Source organism: Amblyomma americanum, chromosome 6 (assembly GCF_052857255.1).
Source record: "Amblyomma americanum isolate KBUSLIRL-KWMA chromosome 6, ASM5285725v1, whole genome shotgun sequence".
Taxonomy (NCBI): Eukaryota; Metazoa; Arthropoda; class Arachnida; order Ixodida; family Ixodidae; genus Amblyomma; species Amblyomma americanum.
The window spans coordinates 126604340-126625762 of NC_135502.1; the positions used below are offsets into that span (position 1 = coordinate 126604340).

Genomic DNA, 21423 nt, shown 5'->3' on the forward strand with positions numbered 1-21423 from the left:
TTTGATCTTGATTTGCTTATACGTCCAAACTCATTCTTTTTCACTGCGTTTTTTCACTGCAGGAAAGCATGCCCAAAGACTTTGTACCGACAACGATATCTGTGCTATGAATTCCATATAAATTCAGAACCCCAGGTGGTCGAAATCGAAGGACAGCCCTGCCCCTCACTGCGGCGGACCCCAAGAATCGACGGAGTTCTTCTGACTCGCCAGAACAGCCATTGCTCAATCACTCTTCCCACTGATCGTCGCGTGCTTTCGCCCTTGATGGCTCGGCCGGAACTGCACCTACCAGACACTGCGGCAGCCGCACTGGCTTTCTGAAAATGCCACGCTGGGACAACAGTCTCGCACCGGCACGGAAAGGGACGCCTGGCAGCACGCGGCGCGCCTCTTCGATGTAGAGGGCTTTATCGCCAGGCTGATTGCGCAAACCGCGATGCCTTCCGCCAACGACGTCTTCTTCTGTGTGTGCCCAGCATTAGCGACACAGCGCACTGTCGTCGAATTATTGCGCGCGGACGTCACTGTCGAACTTGGCAAAACCACACTACGCGCAGGTGGATCACTTCGCACGCCTCGTGAAGAACAATGGAGCCTAGAGAGAGAGAGAGAGAGAGAGAGAGAGAGAGAGAGAGAGACGAGCGGACGCTTTCGAACGCAGTACTGCTTTCATTCACGTGCGCCGGTGCCTTGACGGGACCGACCGCTCTGCTGTGAGTTGCGAAAGAGGATCGAGTTGCCAAATACTATACGTCTGAATGCGCCAAGGGCTTCACGAAGACACATGAATCTTGCTGGGCCAATCACTGGGGAAAGTGCTAGTGCCTGAGCGCACAAAAGTCTTGGCACGTGGCATGCAGACACAGAGAACCAAGAAAATCTGGGAAGCGTTCCATATCAGCGGGACACACGGCACCTGCGTAAGAACATCACCGAAGTCCACTTTGCGGCAATAGAGAACCGTGTACAGTGTTACCGTTACCGGAGTACCGGGGACACGACTGCGTATGTGGGACTTTTATCGGAGGCGTCTGCAGTACCGCGACGCACTTTTGCAGCGAAAGCTACACTGGCCACGAACTCGCAGCTTTGCCGTGCTCGCAGTCCCACCGTGGTCGCACCGCACCACGTGACCAACCACCGCCGGCAGCTGCTCTGCACCATGTGACCGACCACGTGGTCGGTGGCGGGAGCCACTGAAACCCCCGCACACTCACTGAATAAAAAAAACAACAACCTGTGTCGAGGCTGGGAATCGAACCAGGGCCTTTGGAGTTTAAAGCGGAGACGCTACGACTCCGCCACGACGGCTTTTTTTTTCTTTACTGCATGGAAATAGTGCCGAAAATAAAAGTGTAAGCACGTTTACGCCACACAACACCAGGTCACCTTACCCCTGCATGACCCCTCCTACCAAAACATCAAAAGTCTGGGAGGCGCGCGCGCGCGCGCACGCACGCACGCACGCACGCATCCAGATAGGGGAGCCAGCGAGGCGGCTCTTGCAGGGCAGCATATACTCCCCACACCAAAGCGCATTGGTCACGAAACAAAGACTTCGACGAACGTGGTTATTCGGTGTGGCGGTCGATCATGCGGCTCTTCCAGAAACTAAATAGTCCCGGCAACATAAATAGATCATATGGCACAACACAGTGTTTCTCCACAGGCAAAAAACGGATACTGTGGGGTGTGATGTCAATGTCCTTGTTAACTGTTCGTTGTAAAATGTCCCAGAAGAATATAGCATCACTGCACATAATAAAACAATGGCCAATGACCTCTGGCGTATTGCACACCCGGCAATTCACCGTCGACGGAACAAACATCTCCTTAGCGTGAAGCCATGGCTTGGCAGGCAGCGTCATAATGTGCAATTTAAAAAAAGTATGTTTTTGCAGCAGATGAAATGCACATTCGCCTAACACGTTTTAAAACACTGGCGTCAAGGAACTCCAGAAAAGGCTGCCGATACAACGGTACAGGGAACAAATAATCTGTAAGTGTCTGAGTCATCTGCCTTCTGGAGAGGCTATACAGGTAGTCTAAAGAAAAGCGCACAGTGAGGAAACAGAAGGTGTCCGCAACTTCCTTAAGGAATCCCCATAAAAGCTCCTCACACGAGTGTTTCCCGTCGGTGCGAACAGGAAGGGCAAATGAGCACTGAGACGCCTAATAAGCACAGCTACTAAATGAAGATTTGAAAAAGAAAGAAACGTGAAACAAGATGACGCATGAATAAGTGAACAAGGCCGATTCCACCACTCTCGAGAAAGAAAAAGGTTATCGCGACGCATGGGTTCCCATTGGGAACGCCACACAAATGTAGTGTTCTGTGCATCACCACTGTAACCGCACCCAGTCACCAAAAAAACGCTGGATAACATGTCTGCTGAAACGTAAATCCTCTCAAGCCGAGCACTAGAGGAGCACTGATAATGAGTGAGATGGATGTGGTGTCCCTTATCCTGCCCAACATCCACCAGGTTGTATTCGCATGCCAAATCAGTGAGTAAAGAAGCACTAGGGTGATATCGCTTACTTGACACTGTTCGGTCTTCATCCCTACAAACACAATTGAAATCACCCAACAGCATAAGTTTACGATCCGTGGACAAATGGTCGATTAATGACAGGAAAAATAGCCTTCTATTACTCTGCTTTACAGGGGCCAGGAATGGCATGCACCCACCTGACAAGCTTCCCGAGTGACTAATGATAACATTGAATTCTGAAAAAAAAAAAAAAAGCTCGACAGCAGCTTCAGTCTCCTCATCAGAGAACAGCTTGGTTTCTGGATGGCTGCCACACTCACACCCCAATTGTTTAAAAGATGCCGTAACTGATGCTGCCTTCGACGATTGCGCAAACCCCTAATGTTAAGGGTAGCGACCTGAAATGCTGTGGCGCCCGCCACGACGGATCAATGTTTAATTATGAATAAAGGCACGTCTAGTGAATGCACGGGTTTCATATATTAGCTCTTCCGAACCAGATGTCGCCGCGCTTTCGCCGCGTATAACCTGGCTTAACAGAGCTAGGCCATCATTTTTTTTTTTACAGTGCATTGTACCGCAGTGGCCCTGCACCTTCATTCGAGTAGAAATTCGCCCTTGCTCAGTCGCTTCACTGGCCACGAATTTCGTGTTCCCGATAAACTGTGACCTGTTCTCGGATCGCGAAGCTACTGCATCTAATGAGGGCAGTCGGACTCCCTTTAACGGTGTCGAGGTACACAGTACGCTTAAAGGGAAACTGTATATGTTTTAAAAATTGACCAGCTTAAAAGAGTCGAATGTGTGAGACTTGCAGGTAATGCATGCCAAGTCCCTTTAGGCTAGCAGTTGAAAAGGTGACGTAATCCCCAATTAATATCGCGACAGTCTTCAAGCTTCTCCGCAGCGCACAGCGCTAGGTGTGTGTGTGTGTGTGTGTGTGTGTGTGTGGGGGGGGGGTGATGACGTCATCGAAGGCATCGGTAGTTTCAAACGCATAAACGCTTGCTTTGAAGGAAAAAAATCAACGCCACCGAAGGAAAAGCCCGCCGCGCGCTGTTTGGCAGCATCCGACGAGGCACCGAAGGGTGTGGCTGAGGACAGCGGTAACTTGAGATCATACCTCCCGTGACGTCACACTCAACTTCATCGCATTCCTCCGGGGATTCGAGGAGAACAGCAAAACTAAATTGTCGATTCCGTCACTATTTTAAATGCTAGTACAAAAGCACTTTGCATGCTTTACCTACTGTCTATGTAGGTTTGAATCCTTGAATACAGCGAAATTCTCAAAAAGTGGTGCAGCTGCCCTTTAAGGTTTCTAATTAAACCGGGTAGTTGTGTTCCTTTTACCCCTTTCTCTTCCTTGATGTCAGCCCGAAGGGGAAAGGTAGAAGTTGTTGGATGCCGACGTCTTGAGGTTCTAAACTTGCTCAGTCACATTACTCGTGGAACTTCAGGAAGTAAACTGTTTAATCACACATAAAATAGCTAAGACAGAACGGAAGGTACAACAAGGAGAACAACTATGTACATAGTGATTGATCCGCAGAGTGACCAGACGAAATCAACCCCCGGTCCCACCAAAACGTCTTCTTTTAATCCCTAAGTCCCCGCCCTCAGTGGGGACACCAACCAATTAGGTCAAAACACAAGCACGCATCCAATCAAGGACCGGGGAAAGGAAAACACATCCAATAAAACACATGGGAGAGGAAAACACATTGAAAAAGAGACAGAGGAGCGTAAAACACGCCCATTGTCACGAATACTAACAATTCCCCTCTCGGATCACTCCACCCTCCCCCCGCGGGGCGGCAAGATTACTCGCTTAAGGAGCATGCGAGGGCCGCACAGATTGTCGAAAGCCGTGCCACTTAAGGCGCCATCGCTCCCCAATTCTTCCTGATGCCCCACGTGTACAGGAAGTGCCTGGCAGTCATATGGAGCTGATAAGCGCTCACAGTGAACATGAGGAACGCGTCTTCAAAATTGCCTCCTAGCCACACACTGAACGACCGCCGCCCGGGTAATGGCCTTGGGCAGCGTCGCCGCGGTAGGGATGAAAGGCGACGCGCCTTCGTTGCTGCTTCTCGGAGCGGGCTGCGAACAGTGGGGCCCGGCCAAGCTGGGTCGTCTGCGCACCCCGAACTCCCCTCCGTCGCCGTCCGCTTGACTCGTTAGTTCCATGTGGAGTCAAAAGGAAATGGATCACAGCGTACGCACTCTTGTCCACATACAGGCGGCGTTCCGTACGTGATTACTTGAGGCTCCGGATGTGTCCAAGCCAGCCGCGCACGACACCTCCCCACCAAGTGTGCTGCATAACATCTTGGAATGAAGCACACACAGAAAACCGAAACAGACCAACGTGCCGCGGGCCCGGAGCCGAAGAAGCACCACCTGCCGCTGCCGAACCATATGCGTTGCCAAAGCCTCAGGGTACACCTCCATAAATGACATAACTCCAGGCCCCGGATACCCCCACGCCTCTAGTTGGCAGCTACGAGTCGCGACGTTGCATCGGCATTAGCGTTTTGCTCCCCCTTTTTGTGCTCGACCCGGATATCGAATCTCTGCAGAGCGAGTGCCCAGCGTGTCAGCTTGGCGCTGTGCGGACTACTCAGAGTCAAATATTTGAGCGGGTTATGGTCCGTTATGACCCTAATTTGTGCGCCACACAACCAGACTTCAAGTCGCCCTAATGCCCAAATGATGGCATAGGCCTCCTTCTCGATAGTCGCCCAGCGGGTCTGAGCCGGGCTTAGCTTTTTGCTCAGAAAAGCGATAGGCTGCTCGCGGCCCTCGTCATCGCACTGGGCAAGGCAGGCACCCACCGCGTAGTCCGAAGCATCGGTTGCGAGCACGAACTCCTTACTTGGGTCAGGCGCATGAAGTGAGGATGCGCTCTTCAAGCAAGCTTTCACCTCAATAAAGTTATTTCTCCCTCTCTCGGGCAGCAATCGGGGCAATCGAATCAACTCACCGACTGGTTATTAAGAGTCTGATTAAGCGGCGATTGCGCGATCATGTGATATCCAAAAGGAATGTTTTTAAACAATAGGACCGCGCTCGCTGCTTCAAACCTGAGGGTGCGTTCCAATAAGTTCATGCAATGGATACTTTTTTTTTTTACTTGAGATACTCTCTTAGTTCGCAATCAATTATTAGGGACGTCATAGGTGAATCAAACGTTATCGCTTCTATATCACTGTCCAATAAATATTTTGCTAGCTGCCATGAGGTTTACTCAGTGACAGTCTGAGGGATTATGTCTATGCGCCTCTGAAAGCGCGAACCTGACGGGGTGCACCGGAAGCGTATGGTGTCTTTCCAGAGTACAACTCTGAAAGCGCTGGCCGAACTCATCACGCTACCGACTGACTGCTCAATCACCGCTTTGCACGACCATGCTCACCGAGGCCATGCGGATCATTGTGCAAAATACGCGCTGACGACACCTCGGAACCGAAAGCGTGGCGAGGAAAGGGAAAAACAGCACGCCGAACACAACGGGACGTGGCAAAGTGCAGCAGCCAACCAGTATCTCCAACGCCAAGAATAGCAACGGCCGAAAATGCCCACGCGTCCTGTAAACGACACGAGCGTCCTTAGCAGATATATACAAGCTCAGACCGTTCAAATTCTACTGGTAGGCAAATTTATACGCCCATCTATAACGGTGTGACCAAATAAATTGTCAAGCTTGACCGGAAGCCGACTGCACCCCTGGACAGCGGGACCTCTCGCGCTGCCTCGACGGTGAGCTGGTGCAACCCGTCCGCTCTAAGTAGGCGACCTTGGCCCAATGTGCACTACTCGAAAACACACATCAGAATGACAACCCCGTCCAAATTTCGAGCGTCGCTCCCCTCCAGGTCATTTGTGCCACCGTCGTCAGGTGCTAGAAGGGCATACGCCCGGCCAGCTCCATCGGAGCGCGCAGCGTGCTTGACCCGACGGGCCTCCTTCGAGAGGGCTGGCCGGTAAGTTCACGACGACGCTATACGTCCTTCGAGGTCATGCTCCGCGTCGGTGGCAGGATGGACGCCGTGCCTGGCTGGAAGAGCCAAGTCCAGCTCACGTTCCGTCTTCTTCGCAGACCTGGACGATCTGCTCTACCCGCTGGATACAGGGGCGCCCCGATGGTTACTGTGATGAAATTCTTAAGCAGCGCATCGGCAAGGTGCTCCACGTCCAATGAACGGCAAGCCGCCTACGCCAGTGTCCGACTGACTGGCCGGATGAGGGCGGCAATGGTGCGGACTGCCCGCTAGAACCCCATCGCCACCAAGCGGTCTGCTGCGTCCAGAACCAGCACAGTGCTGCGACGGAGGCTCCCCTTTCCCCCTAAAATGAAAGCCAAAAGGCGGAACTTGATTGATCTATGCATTTTGTAAACAGTGTACAAAGCTCTCCCCCGTACGCTCTCGCCATCGCTCCCCTCTATACTCCTCCGCGCTATCCTCTCCCTTTCACCTCCGCCGGCTGCAGCTCGTTAAGGGGCTCTGAAAGAGGGTCAAATAACTTTGCGGTAAGCCTGGGATGTTAAAGCACGCCGAATCACGAATATTGTCCGGGAAGAATTTTTCAATGCGCTTTGTAGAAACAGCGTTATCTGTAGTCTAAATTTCAATTTCAGCGTCTTCGCGCCTTTCCCTCTACTCTCGGCACTTTTTGCACGCTGGAAGGTCGGCGCTCCTCCGCTGGCCCCACTTCCGGCAGCGGAGCTTCCTGGCCCGCCGGAGCTACGCGGCTTATGGGCCGCGGCCTTGGTAGCTGCCTGACGTCTGAAAGAATCTAACCAATGGCCACCTCTCAACATGTATACGTAGATGCGAGCGGCGGAGGAGGCTTTGAGCACGAAAACGTCCCAGGGAAGGGCTCGCCAACTTTGACGCGTGATTGTGCACGGGTCCTCTGCTGCGTGTAGAAGTGTATTATTTGGCTCAAGTGTTCATGACAACACAATGTAGTGATTAAGCAAGTTGATGTCCTCTCCTCGGAAGTTGTTTCAGAGCCCCTTTAAGATATTAGATACTAGATAGCAACTGCCGCGGCCAGCAACGTTTTCTTAATTTTTTTTTAAATAAACCACTACCGCTGTTGCGATGCACATTCGTACGGCTTCGCTTGCTTCTTCAGCTGCCGCTGCTTGCAGTAGCCCGAAAACATGCAGACGCTGCGAACACCCGCGCCTTTCTCGAAGTCAGCTGCCACGCGCTCAACTTCTTCAACCAGCTCGCGAGTCGGAAGCATGCAGCCCGACGACGAGGGGCCCGTTACTTGGCTGTACAGGGGCGGCTGGCGGAGGACGTGGGCGATTGCGGGTAGCCGAGCGTCTTGCCACCACCATTCTGCACGGCGGCCAGCACGTTGACTGAGCGCAATGGGCCAGCAGTGGGCCGCCTCAATCCTCTGCACTACGCTATCGGGGAAGTTGGCTTCGTACCAGCGGCTTGGGCACGACGCGTCCCTGGACTACGACGCCGTTGGTCTCCCGGTAGGCGTCCCCTTCAGCGGCCGAGCGCCGTGCCGTCGAAGTGCTCCTCGCAGGAGTTCTCGGACGGCTGGGGTGCGATCTGCCCCCAGTTTGGCTGGCGAATGGCAAGGTCTGCCTGGCTCTTGCCCAAGACTCGGGCACTCCGGCTTCGGCGAGATATGGCGGCATCCGGGATATAGCCTGCTCCGCTAGGCACGCATGTGGGTCACCTGTTCAAGGAACGTGTTCTGATCGTCCGTGGACGCAGGATGGTCCGAGAAGGCGTTCACTACTTCCATGTCCTCCATGCCGTTGAGGCCGCCGATGCCATTGGCGTCATTCATTTTGAAGGTTGCTAGATGTCCTTTGCGGGTAGAGTTTCCACCGCTTTCAGTCGGGCTTCGCCTTAAACACCCTGCCCCTTTTGATGATGATGATGTCCTGAGGCTTAATGTCCCCCCCCCCCCCCCCCCCAACCCCCCGCTCCTCTCCCCTGCTTCACCGGGCGCCGCGCGCGCGCTTCTTACCTTTTTCGCGTTCGTTGCGCGCCGGACGCCGCTTCTGGAGAACAGGAAAACCAGACAACAGGTGCTCCAACCACTGGGCGACAGAAATGGATCTCCGCTTGTGGCCACCGGTGCCCACAAATGGAGCCGGCAAGAAGGCAGGGAAGAGTAGTTATCAGTGAAGCAGCTCGGTTCGCCAGGGATCTCCGAAGCACAGGAATCAACCAGTCTTCACACGAAATCAGATTGAAAATAACACACGTGACCATGGCGGAATGAAGCGACGCGATGCATCTATGCAGGGTACAAAGACCAGAGATGAGGACAACTGACTCTCAGCGCCGAAAAAAAAAATTGTAAGCCACTGTTTTCTGAACGAAAATTTCTCGCTAGGAAAGACCCCCCCACCGCCCCCGCCCCCATTATATCCGCGACTGGATCCTCATTCGAACACCCCAAACTCGAAAGCTGGTCACGCCCAGACGAGCTTCTTTTATCATAAAGTGTTGGATGCCATATGAGCTCGTCAAGACTCGCGAAGCCCAGCTCTGTCCGTTCGACGAACGGAGAAATGCAGATGCAAACTGGAAAATATGCATCACGTTAACAGCAAGGCTCGACAGCCCGCGACCTCCTTTCGGTGCAGTTTACTGGAAGCAGAGGTTGACCTTAGAAAGCTCCGTCAGCAGAATAGGAAACTCCTGTTAGTTTCGTTTTCTATTACTCCAGCGCAATTGGTGACTAGAAGCTAGAGAAGTGGTGCTTAAAAGTGAATGGTTCCTGCGCATGCACGCAGCACGATAGGCTGCGGCGGTGGCCAAATTCACCACTTACTCCGGTACACTTTACACTTCGTTCAAAACATCCAAGATTTGACGAAAAGAGTCGCCAAATACTCACGAATGTCTCTGACATCAGCCGAACAGCTATTCGGCGCTTCCACACGCTATCTAAACCGAATAGCATTAGCGTATCATACGACACACGATCGACATTCTGTACACTGCCAAAAACCGGATCCCATTGGGACAAACTTTAATCATTTATAGCGAGACCAGTTGTCCGTAAACCAGCTCACATTTCGAATTCATGCAGTACGTATTTTGCTTTGGGAAATAAAGCCAATAGAGAGAAGAAGAAAGAGCGGCGATGGTGGTAGACTACGGCAGCGAGATGCGAAGCCGCTCTGTTTTGGCCGGAGGTGATACGAACCCCCCACTAGGGGATGATTTTTTTTTTCCTGCTGGATGTTGTTGTCATGACGACTTCCCTCCTCCCGCTATGGAAGGAATTGGCGCTGCCGTCTGTATTGGCTGGACAGCGTGTATATATGGAAGTTTCCTATCCTTTGCTCCGTACCCAGTTATATGCTAATTAAAACTGACTAAGCACGCTATGCTGCGCAAGTCAGGAAACTCGGCGACGTAGTCCATTTCTTGTTTTACCTAATCCTCTGCCCCTTCCACTCCATCCTGTACGGTCCAAGTGTCCACCAAGTGTATTCTACCACGCCTTTCCCAAAAGCGTCACATAACGCCTACACGGACGCGTACAACTAAGGCTGCACGGGGCGCGAGACACGTGGGGGCTGCATGCACGGGGGCTGATCACGGGGTAGAGGTGATCGGCGGCAGAAGGTGTCCGATAGACGGCTCCTGCTGTAATAAAAACGCGGCAGCTGAGTGCCCGCTGGCTTGTATTCGGCTGCTAGGAAAGCAATGCCTGGAATGTCCTTAACCGCATCAGCGAGCCGCATTTCTGGACAGCTCCGCTCGACCGAGCCGCGCTGCAATATCGGCCACTGCAACAACCGCCGCCGCGGAAACAAGAACAGCAAGCACCGCGAGAAGAAGAAGGCGGCGCACGTGCAGCGGCATGCCCTTTGTTCCTGGCCGCTGTAGCGCGCCGTCGAAATAGCGGGGCCGGCGCGCGTGCAGCATGCGGACACATCGCCCTTTTCTCACCGGCGGTGCATTCGAGCAGAGCAGAACCGCGCCGCATTGTTGGCTCTCTTCTCTGCAGGTGCGGCTAAACTGCTCCAATTCTCGCCCTCCTTCACGCGATCGAAGAAAAACACCGCCAAGGAGTAGGCACAACTCACGAGCGCCGTTCGTCAAGAGAAAGGCTCGCGTGTCTTTGCACGGGTGTCTGCGCGGTCATTCAGAACCGAAAGGCGGCACGTGACAGCCTCCAAGAGATGCTGCTCCGGCGTCGCCCAAGCGGTTCCTGTTATTACGGTGCCATCACCGCTGGCGACCGCCGTTGAAGCCGAGCACCGGGGCAAACATCTGCACGCCTGCTTGGCTTCAACGAATCCTGAAGCACTCTTGGAGGTCTCAACCCCTAGTTCATGCTCCATCGGAGTGGCACAGTTAATGAAGTCCTTTACTACTACTACTATACTACATTATGTCGCAAAATTTATTTTTTAATTTACGGTAATCATTCGATTTGATACAACAAAGCTGCGTCAGCAATACTGGCTCTACGTTTACGTCTTTTTTTTTTAATTTTCGCTTCCACTACAATAGCCTTTGAATTTTATGTCGCCGCCGATATTTTGTTACGCTGTCGCGTGGTCTTTTCTGGTGGGCGCAGGCAGGAGATGCACTTTCACCCATATGCTTTTCCGCAGAAAGACGAGTACACCACTAACGCTTTAAAAAAAGAATAAAGGACGAATGCGAAATCTCAGAACAGCAGCTGTCATCTTTCCCGTACACCGGCCTGCATGGCACGTTAACGTGGGGTTATGACGTCACAGAGCAAACGCTGACTGACTGTAGAGAAATGCCCACACTGCACGTTAGTGGGAATGCGGTCACTTGACGCTATGGCATCGGAGAGTGAAGCACAGTGCGGTTCCTTAAAGGGACACTGAGGAGCACTCTATCATTTTTTTTTTTGTTAGCAAAATCTGACAGTTCGGCATTTCATGGCTTTGTTGCCGCTTGTCCGGGCGCGAAAGATGCATTTATTTCAAAGAAATTTGGATTCGAAGATCAAAAAGTTTTTCCCGCCGCTCTGATTGAAACTCAGGGAACTCTTATGACGCCACGGCAACTCTTATGACGTCTCTGAACGGAGTGACGTGATACGTGACGTAAACGCAGACTCCGTGATTTCTGACGGCTAGCGGTGCGGTGCGCAACCTTTCTTTGCCAGCCTCAGAGATTCGTGGCTTCCATGAAGTAAGGAAAATTCCTTCAAGGTGGCGCCTCTTCTCCAAGGAAGTCATCACGCTTGTACTTGCGAGATTGGCCTGTGGCTGCGATACCTGTATTTTGGTTCTTGCTATTTTCTACATTACAAGAGCTTTGTTTTCAGTAAGAGTGGCGTTTTTGTGATCAGGAGCTGCTATTCTATCGATACAAGCCAACTTCAATTTCTCCTCAGTGTCCCTTTAAGGGTACCAGTTAGGAACCTCGGAATCAAAATTCGGCCACAACTTGCGGTATAGCTCACGGGCTTCAGATGGCGCACGTCGCACAACTTTTCCCAGCCAAACCGGGTTTTCAGCAGACCAGCGGAGTTCACCTGGGCGCCGCAAGGGTCGTGACAGTCTGACAGCCTCAAAGCTGTATTTAGTGCCGGATTACAAAATGTGCATCCTACGACGAGTTTCGCATGATCCAAGTCGGTAAAGAAAACAGCACAGGCAGAACCCGGCAGAACTGAACTCGGAAGCAGCCATTGTCGTAAAAAAAATAAGGCAGCCGCAGTCATCCACTTCGCGTTCTACAAACCAGAGAGCACAGCACGGCCGCGAGCGCAGTTCCACGAAGACGAGGCAAAAAGACGCAGCGCATTGACGCGCGATCGGTATTTCGCTGCGTGCGCTGCCCCCGCCAGACCGCTGAAAGCAGTTACCGAAAGGGAAAAGCCTTGCCCCAAGGCCTCCCAAGTTAAAGCTAGGCGACCGTGTAAGGAGCCCTCCCCGCCTCGCTTCTTGTCGGCCTTGCGTTCTTCATTCACTCGTTAACATCCCTCAAAGGTCGAAGGTACGCAAACAAAAACAAATGGAGCAAAAACTAAGGAGAGTGGAATGCGACACTTTAGATTTCTCATTTGTCCGTCACAACTTCTATGCGTGTTAGCGTCAGTTTAGTTGAAATTTTCGGTCATCATATTCAGACTTCCAGCTGCAGTAGTAGTGCCGACATTGCATACATCTCTAATAGGTTGCCGTCATAAACAAGGTTGCTCACAACCCGGTGGCCAGGTTGTGATGACGGCTGTCACAGAAGGGGCGGCATTTTTTGATTCACTTGTGCTTACATAAAACTGATGTGTCCGCGTTTCTTTACACACACGTATGTCGATGCAGCCTCTATGTGTCTGTGGAAGAGCACGCGTACGTGCAGGCTGTTTCGGTTGTAGTTTCTTCGAGTGGTGCAACCCCCTCGCACTGCACGTGCGGGGGCGTACGTTCTGCTTGTTCTGTCCATCTCTTATTTCTTACCAGCTCAAAGTCACCCCTACTGCTGCCAAAGCCTTGAGCTAGCTGCTTTTGTGCATTCGTAATTTTCTTCCTACTTCAAGATGGCGGCCATACAGTGTCCAAGTGTGAGTGCCTACGTGACTCCCTTTTTGTGTGAGAACTACTTGGTGCGTTTTTGGTGTGTTTTTTTTTCGCACACCGAGTCATTCGTCCGCTAACGACCTAAGCCTTTAAGAAGGGGCCAAACGGGCGCGAGGCCCTCTACTTTCAGCACGCGGCAGCGAGCGTGGCTCGGCTTGAGCCAGTAGGCAGGCCTGTACACTATCCTTTTCCTTCTTCCTATCAGCAACAGCACGAGCTTCGGTGCGCTCCGCGGAGGGAAAGCCGCCGCCACGCACTCCCGGGACCCCCAGCCGCTGTACCGCATCCTTGAAGGCGCGCAGCCCGCGTCTTTGTGGATGGACTGCCGCCACGCTCCCCGGTCAACTGCATGTTCGCTCCCCTTCTCAACTTTCTTCTCAACTGACTCGCTCCTTCGTCGTGATCTCTGCAGACAATCTCTTATTGAAATGTATAACTTAATTGAGTGCATTTAATGCGATGCGGGTTTTTCCGCAGCCCGTAGTAATTGTCTTGTAAAATTTCCATTCCTCTCCTGTAAAAGCTGTCGTATTCCTCGTATCGAATCTATAAACGCTGTTTTGTTGCTGTTATATCTTAACACGCCTCTGTCTCATTCACTGCGTTTGCTTACCGGCTACGCCGGGCATCGGACGGCCACCCCCTTATTGTCGTTACTCGGGGATGAGTTCGCGTGAACACCGAACCCGTGACAACGGCACATGATCACGTGACCTCTCGACCAATCAGCGACTTTCGTCTTGGACATCGGTGGAGTTTTGGTTTGAGAACTCTGATGCTTCTTTTCTGCGTCCGTGTCCTTTACTGCACATGTTCCGTACACTATGAGTTACCAACAAGTCCGGCCTTCCGTCCCAGAGAACTCTAATGCCCTCACATTAGAAAACACGATTAACGGTTTTCGGTGATCCGATTGCACATTAGTGGGTCGATCGTGGCGGCACGTTCGGTGGGCAAGCCATTCCAGTCTCGGTCTGGTTGAAAGGTATGGGGGCTACACAGCGCCAGGGCGGATGGGGCAGGCGACGCTGTGGGCTCTTTTATTCTACGGGTTATGAGAAGACAAAATATGGGGGGGATTTTTGAGGGAATGAACACGACATCCTTACAGTTCGCCAATGAAATCTTGGAAATTTGGACACTGGTCGCCTTTTTCATCTATCGAGTCGAATGACGCGCAGCAGCTCAGGTTGATCTATCTGAATCAACGCAAAGTTCAGTATATACGTCGAAACGCATTCGCATGCACACCCAGCGCGCGTGACCGGTGTCAACGAGAGACTGCGGAGGCACGGGCACGATTAGCATCGAGCGGCTGCACTTCGCTCGTGGCGCACATTCCGAAAGTGCAGCTGTCCTCGTCACAAGCCGATGGCCGCGCACGCTTGCTCAACCGAGCCTCGCAGTCGAAGGGACGCACAGCTGGTGGATGCCGCCAGAACCGTGGCGCCGACACCATGCTCGAGTGGGGAAACATACGCGAATGAGTCGCTAACGCGTTTATCAACGCAGCTGGGGACACGCTTACGAGTCGCGCACTGCACACGCAACTGCTCCCTGTCAGCCATGACGACAAATATGGCGTCACCTTGCGGAGCTACCAGAGCTATTATTCGGTCATACAAGTTGCCAGACTCCCCGCTTCGCCCATGCCTCAGAAACCGGGCGCTCTGATTGGGCCCCAATTTGTAGCTCAGTGGATTGTCACGCCATTCGCGGTGCCCAGATGAGCTCCAGCCGGATTTGTTGAGATGTGTTGTGAAGAAATACAAGCTATAAAGAGGCGGCGCCAACATCTGTTGGCCTCCACGACCTGGCCGGACTGTGATACATTGTAGGGCTAAACAAGTGAGAAGCCACGACAGCAAACCAGCGGACAAGATGAAGTTAGCCAGTAGTGGCTGATTATATCGTATTTTAACGACAAAGATGATGTTACAAGCTGGGAAAGGTAAAAAAATAAAATAAAATACAGGTGCCGCCAGCACCGGCCGTTTTGACAAGCAAAGCGTAATGACGTCAATAGTTTTTTTTTTTCTTACGCGAATGTCAGAGGCAACGCTACTCCGGCATTCAAAACGAATATGGCGACCGCGAAGACCCTTTACCCACTGACGTCACAGGTTTCAATCGGGTGGCTGAAATCGTACTTCTTCAGCGACAAATGCATTCATCAACACATCCAGAATGACTCACAAAAGAATTTTTAACGGCAAAATTCTGGGCGGAGCTCTGACGTGACCGCAGCAGGCCGTCGGGTGGCATTCGGCAAGCCGCAGCAACTTTCACCACCCTATCACACGACCGACGCGGACGAAAGCGCGTGCAGTGGCCCCTCGCGCGCCAACCTTATCGTAGCCTCAGCCTTGACAGTTCACGGTGCGAACAACACCGCGCTTCGATTCAGCGCCGCTGCAAGCCCGCCCAAAGACGGGCGCTATCGCCGCAGCACGCACGGAGGAAGGCTTCGCGCGGCTACGTGCTCCGCAGCAGAAAGAATGGCCCCAGCCACGACAGCTTTTTGCTCGCGTCGCACCTGAAGCTGTACACACAGCTGGACACCTGCATGCAGCTTGAACGTTAACGCCCCAGCAGTAGCAGCGCTGGCACGTGACTGATGGCTCGACGCAACCGAACCAGCGCATCCGCAAGCAGACCCATGACGGAAACGCGCCGCAGACAAACATGAAACGGGGATCGCGGGATATGGTTTGATTCATGCGCGGCGTCAGTGCAACCAGGACGGTGTGCGGCGGCAAAACCGATGATTAGAGCTCCTGGGCTGGCCACAGGGAACTTATACTGCTCGTACCTGTTAAGGGATGGGGTCGGTTTTATAATGCTTTTACGAAGCTTTGGTGTTTTTGGTTTTTCTAAGAATTCGACGAGATTCAAGGATTTGAATGCATGCAGCTTCTAGGTATACCATGCCAAGTATTGCTGCGCTAGCATTTAAAATGGCGACGCAATCGCCCATTAAATTCACTGCTATCTTCGGGCAACTACTGGTTTATGGGGGCTCAACTTCCCAAGGCAACTGAGACTATCAGGGGCGCCGTAGTGCAAGGTTCCGGATAATTTCGACTACCTGGGGTTCTTTAACGTGCACTGCCATCGCACAGTACGCGGGCCTCTAGAATTTCGCCTCCATCGAAATGCAGCCGCCGCCGCCGGGATCGAACCCACGTCTTTCGGGTTTGCAGCCGAGCGCCATAACCACCGAGCCACCACGGCGGCCTTTCTTCGGGCTGCTATTCACTGCGTCGGAGAAGTGCTTAGAAGCTCGGTGATGACGCCGTTCCTGCAAGACTACAGATACTATTTCCACTGCCTTCGGCAACATCCTGCCGTACGTCGCGCGATGCGGTTGTGAGCTGCACATTCGGTGGCACATTCGGTGGTTTCTTCCTTCGAGCAAACGTTTCTACCCTGGAAATGTAGCGCCGCCGTACATGACGTCATCACTGCGCCCACGCCCTCGCGGCTTAATTCGGCGATTACGTGACCAAGTCAAACGATAGCACGAAAAGACTTGGCATGTTTTGCGTTTCACACATCTGATTCCTTCAGCCTCGTCGCAAATTCTTCAGCTGCCACTTAGCAAGGCGTCCGACAGGTCAGTGCAAACTACGACACTGCAAAGAAACAATCATTCCACATAACAGGGAAGGAATGACAGTAAGGATGTTATAATAAGTGCAGATGCAGCTTTTCGCGGTAAAAAAAGGCGTATGATCCGTCTTCGGCTCTCTGGATGGGTCAAAGCATTCTTTGCTCAACTTCAGTTGCTAAAGAGATAGAGAGAAAAAAAAACTACGCGACCGATCCGAAGCAGTCGCCCGGTGCGGCGCAAAGCAGCCAAGACTCTCCCTCGCGGCGGCGATACAGAGGACCGGAGCTAAGCGTGCTTTCCGAGCGCGAGTCGTCTTCAACTGCCCACCTGATGATAGCAGTGCACGCTTAGAGATCATACAGGAGTGCACCTTCAGTCCGAACGTAGCACGTGGTCTCAGATGTCAACTTTCTGCACAGTTTTCACGCCACGCACAGCACGCAAGAAAGTACCGTTCCTTGCGTACTAGACCATGCGCTCAGGTGACCACTAGCGATACTGTTTTGTAGCGATAGCTACATTACGGTAGCATTTCGAGCCTTCAGCGTGGCGGCGCCAGCGCTGCCACCTTGAGGCTGCGTCGCCACGCTGTCACGTGATTGGTCACGTGGTGCGAAGCAGCTGCCGGGAGCGCGGCGCCGTGGCTGATCACGTGGTTGGTCACGTGACCATGTTTCACTCGGCCAGCTGTAGCTATCGCGTCACTCCAGGTTTAATCATAATCAGAGCTAAACCACCGCCAGTTTTTTCATCAACCCCCCCCCCACCCCTCCTCCATTTTTTCGTTCCCCATATGCCACTCGCCACGATATTTGTCTCGTGCTAATACCATCACGCCGGATGGCCGGTCAACCAGATGACGCCAATAATTAGTCTGTAGATCAAGCAAGCAGTAAAATGGACGCAGATCAACGAATTTTCTAACACGCGCGACGGAAATTCACAGCGCGCAAGCTACGGCAGCATTTCCGGGTTCAGGTCCACTGAGCGGGTGCCGAGAATGACAGCGAATCGAAGCGCCACCCCTGCAAGCTCACTACGCGCATACGCCAGTAGATGCAACTGTTGGACGGCAGCGATGGACAGAGCGAATTCACTGACTTTGTGCGCTATGCTGAGACCAATTGAGTTTTTAGATTCTACTGGAACGACCACCCACGGGCGGAAAAAAACAGCGCCGCTACCGGATTGTGCAACTCGCCGAAGACCTCCCCCCCCCCCCCCCCCCCGTCCCCCCTCTCGAAATCGCTGAAATCAATCTCCCGGTTTCTTACACCAAGAACGCACTTCGCAAATGCCCAACTTGAGCTCGCTCTAGGTAAAGCACAAAGAAAACGTATAAAGAAAAATCCCCCCCCCCCCCCCCGCGTTACGTCATTAGGCGCTGTGAAACCGGCCGCATTCCAGTGGGTGCATTCGCAACAGCGCATCACACATTCAGGGGTGCTCCGTGCGCAAGGAGGCTGTTCTCGGCATAATTCTTACGCGTAGAGCAGAGCCCCCCCGGGGAGGGGGTCAGCGCGGTGCACAGCGAGAGAAGGGAGAGACGTGCCCGGCGAAAACAAAGCGATAAATAAGGCGGAGCGGGGCAGACCTTGGACGAAGGGGCATCGCGGCGCCACCGCGCGCCTTCGCTAAATACGGGCCCAGAAGAAGAACGCGCAAGAGAAGGGCGTGCGGGGGGGGGGGGGGGGGGGGGGGGGGCACAGTCACGCAAAAGCACCGCGACGCAAAACGGCGCCGCCCGGACGCTTTTCTGAATTTCAATCGGCGGCTGAGCGCTCGTTCAACCCGACCGCGGCGGCTGCGTTTTTATGGAGGAAAAACGCTAAGGCGCCCGTGTGCTGAGCGATGTCAGTGCACGTTAAAGATTCCCAGGTGGTCGAAATTATTCCGGAGCCCTCCACTACGGCACCTCTTCCTTCCTTTCTTCTTTCATTACCTCCTTTATCCCTTCCCTTACGGCGCGGCGCGGTTCAAGTGTACAACGGTATATGAGACAGATACTGCGCCATTTCCTTTCCCCCAAAAACCAATTATTATTATTATTATTATTATTATTATTATTATTATTATTATTAATAACCAGCCATGCAAACTCCCCTGACGTCAGCGGTGGGAGAGCGAACACAAGGTGTACCCGCCTTTACTCGCCCCCTCTTCCTCCCGACTGGATCGACACACGTTCGTTCGCTTCGCGGTCTTCCATCCCTCCCTCGCCACCTCCCGTTGTTGACTTGTTTTGCTCGTGCCCGGCCGTCGTTTGGGGCGCAGGGGAGTTCTGGTGGTCGGGGACTCGAATGTAGCGAGGGTTGAGGGAGGCGTTCTGACGGCAGTGAAGGCAGACAGGCGGGTGCAGGTGGAGGCTCAGTCGGGAAAGTGCATGGTGGATGCAATGGCCAGAGCACGGGAGGTGGTGGTGGGCAGCATGGATGGCGAACACCTTGTGGTCATCCATGCTGGTCTCAATGATGTACTGCAGGGGAGGAGCCAGAATCTTGAGACGCAGTTGGAGGTGGGGATGCGTAGGCTTAGAGAGGCCTCTGAGAGTGTGCATGTGACCATATGCACAATCCCAGAGGTCCAGAGGCAGGCTCGCGAAACGGAAAGGAGGGTCGTGGAGACTAATCGGGTAATTAGGCTATTGAGTCGACGACTAAGATACGAGGTGATGGAGGTGAACAGGGAAGTGCACGAGGTTAGGCCCCACCCTTTTGCACAGGATGGCATCCACTACGGTGGTGCCACTGGCAAGAAGGTGGGTAGTAGGATAGGTCGCCAGGCAACAGCTTTTTTGGGGGGACCCAGAGCTCTGAAGGAACCAGTGTAGAGAAGGAAGAATTAAGATCAAACGGACAATGGAACCATAGGGGAAGAAAGAGACGCAAGCGCCAGGGCCAAGTTAATTCAGATATAGGTCTCATTAACATGCAAGGTGGCAGGAATAGACTGAAATGGGAGGAAATAGAAGAACAGTTAAGACAGGAGGAATTAATGGTATATGGTTTAGCGGAAACACATCTTAGAGACATGGAGCAACCACCCTGTAACCCAGACTACGCATGGGAATATTGCAATAGAACAGAGGGCAGCAGAAAGGGAGGTGGAATTGGGGCATTCATTCATAAAAGTATGAATTTTCAAAGGGTTAGACTGGGATGCAGGGAACATTTATGGCTAAAAGGAACAGTGGCAGGCAAGCAAACACTCCTTGGCTTTGTATACCTGTGGACAGGGGTCAATGCCAAAGAGGAAAACAGGAAAATGTTAGAATGTATTGCAAGCGACATTGATGAGCTAGGAGGACAGGGCGAGATAATTATATTAGGCGACATGAATGCACACATAGAAGACCTGGATGGGTACACGGATTCGACAGGAAGCATGCTGCAGGACATGTGTGACAGGCATGATTTAGTTGTATGCAACAGCACCGAGAAGTGTGAAGGGCTCATAACATGGGAGGCGGGGAGTCTGCACTCGACGATAGATTATGCACTAATGTCACAGAGGATGTATAACAGATTAGGGGTAATGAGCATAGATGAAGATGGTTCCAGAAGTCTAGGTAGTGACCACAAGCGTATCAAGTTGAGCTTCAGAAGAAAAAGCAATGTAGGACTGAAGCAAGATGAACAATCAGGGGAAATTTTTACTCAGAAAAGCAATTGGAAGTAGCAGCCAAACAAATCGAGAAAGTAATTTTTGAGGATAGTGAAACAGAATGGACTTATACCAAATTAACTCGATTACTGGAGCTAGAGCTAGCTAAGGTGCGAGTAAAGCTAAAAGGGAAAAGATGCAAACCCAAGAGTTGGAGGGATGAGGAGGTCAAGAGGGCAATAGAAAAGCGCAAGGAAGCATCCAGGGAACACAGATATTCCAAGAAGAGGGGGGAACCAGAAGTTGAAGTAGACAGAAAATGGGATACCTTCATAAAGTGTAGAAGGGACGCATCCTATTTGATTAATGAGAAAATTAGAAGAAAGGGTGCCCAATGGATGTCAAAAGTAAATAAAAAGGATAGAAAAGCCGCCCCAAAGTTCTGGAAACATCTAAATGCAATGAGTAATAAAACTAGGCTAGAACAAAGGTTTATTGTTACAGATGAGGGTATTCGACTAGAAGGGGATGAAGCAATAAAACACATAGGAACAAGGATGACGGAAAAATTTTCAGCAAAGCACGTGGTACATAATTTATCGAAGGAGGATAGACCGGTTACAGCAATAGCTTCACTTGAGCAAGGAGAGTGGGAAAGGGCAGAGAAGAAGGTTCCTAGTGGCACATCAACAGGACCAGATGGTATCCCGATTATGTTGATAAAGAAATTAGGACCAAAATCCAAGCAAACATTAATACAGGTAGTGAACAAAATGATAGTGGATGAGAAAGTCCCCGATGAATGGCGATTAAGTAGAATGAACATGATATATAAGGGAAAGGGGGACAAAGCAGACGTAAGTAACTATCGCCCCATAACAGCGACATCTGTGGTTTACAGGGTGGTGATGCAAATTATAAAGGATAGACTGCAGGCTTGGGTGGAGAACGAGGGGGTGTTAGGGGAACTACAGAATGGGTTCCGGAAACAAAGGAGGTTGGAGGACAATCTATTTTCATTGACACAGTGTATAGAAATTGCGGAAAAGGAACATAGGCCCTTATTGCTAGCATTTCTGGATATTAGGGGAGCCTATGACAACGTTACTCAGGAGCATTTGTGGGACATATTGGGCACA

General features: G+C 52.1%; 1 protein-coding gene and 1 pseudogene across 3 annotated transcripts in view; both read right to left on the reverse strand.

Annotated features, from left to right (window-relative positions):
* The window catches only part of LOC144094069 (uncharacterized), a 205692-nt gene that overhangs the window by 67403 nt on the left and 116866 nt on the right, over nucleotides 1-21423 (reverse strand). The window lies entirely within an intron of this gene.
* On the reverse strand, nucleotides 3081-8404 carry LOC144095503 (putative ATP-dependent RNA helicase DDX5; annotated as a pseudogene).